Source organism: Neolamprologus brichardi, chromosome 10 (genome assembly GCF_056152115.1).
Source record: "Neolamprologus brichardi isolate AB-2024 chromosome 10, ASM5615211v1, whole genome shotgun sequence".
In the NCBI taxonomy this organism is placed as follows: domain Eukaryota; kingdom Metazoa; phylum Chordata; class Actinopteri; order Cichliformes; family Cichlidae; genus Neolamprologus; species Neolamprologus brichardi.
In genome coordinates, this window is record NC_142113.1 from 7,340,264 (window position 1) to 7,341,789 (window position 1,526).

Genomic DNA, 1,526 nt, shown 5'->3' on the forward strand with positions numbered 1-1,526 from the left:
TTTCAGCTTTATCTTTTCTACTTTATAAATGATGGATTAACCATTTGTAAATAAAGTATTAACCCCTAGTGAGCATTGTCTCTTAAGAGGGTCATTGACCCACTATTAGTCAATAATAATGTGCCTCACCACATGTAAGAAGATGTAAAAAAAAAAAGACTGTTTGTCATTATCTGCACAGTCTTGATGCATGCTCAATCATCCAGGTAGTGAAATACCAAAAAGTTGATTCTGTTCATCCTTACATAGTGTCCAGACGAGCAGAATCAACTTTTTAGGATTAACAGCAGAGGTTTCAGGTGAAACCATTGTGAGACCTTGCCCCACCTTATTATGTGACCCATTGAGCTCACAAGATGTGAATGGGGACTCAGGTGCCTGGGAAGGTACCTTAAAACTGCATTGTAGGTGGCAGCCAGTTGGTGTCATAAGCTGCCCCCTTTGTTCAAAGATGGTCAGTTGCTTTCAGAACTGAAGAAACTTCTCAGGTGAGAGGTGAAACATCTTCAAGAAACTTAAAGAAGTCCAGTCAGTTTCTTTCCAAGCGACTTAGATTGTATTTGTCAATATTGTGTCACACATATGGCACTAACTTGTGGCAACAGGGAACTATGCAGTAGGTTATAATTATTCAAAATAAATGAAATTTTAACTGTTGGTTCCATACATGATATACAGCAGTGTGACATATGGTTAGACAATTGCCATCTAGTGGCCATAGATGGTATTCAGTAGGGTAAATGATGCCAGACCCAGTTAACGTACTGAACTGAAAATAACCACATGACTGTGTGAGTATAGTCACTCAGCTTGACCTCAGCACAGTTGACTGAGGCTGGCCTGGACAAGCACCAGGGTGCAAGGACCCTCTTATTGCTGCTTGCATCTTTAATATTGTATTTGGTGTTGAATCGCCTAATACAGTGGTAGAAAACTTTAAGCGTTTAGCTTGTGACATATTTTAAATTTTATTGTACTTCCAGTACACTTTTATTTTTCTATCAGCTGAGAAGCAACCAAATACAGGTGGTAACAGTCAACAGGAAAAAGCTAAAATACACAAACAAACAAACAAAAAACAATTTGGTGACTTTTTACTTCCAATCTCAAATATCCTCTCTGAATTCATAATTATAGCCATATATAACAGAAATAGCCTTTCCCTGAACATAGTCCAGCATTAATTTGATCACACTCCCAGTGGAAAGACTTTAAACAGGCTGAAAAACTGGATTCCATAATGTCACTAACACCATGAAATGAGCAACAACTAATTCTCTATGTTGGATAAAATAACATTAAGAGAACATAATTTACAGTGAATTAGGTATTGCTGGGTATCTGGGTATGTGTGTGTCTTTTCAAAAAAGCATCACAAACATTAGTGTTCCAATATCTTCATGGCGCGGCCAGTGTATGTTACTAACTTCCGGGAACAATGGCATAAAAAACAAAACAACGAACGAGCACACATGCTGCCTGCAGGGGGCGATACTTGCGTAAAGAGGTACAACTATATGACCTAA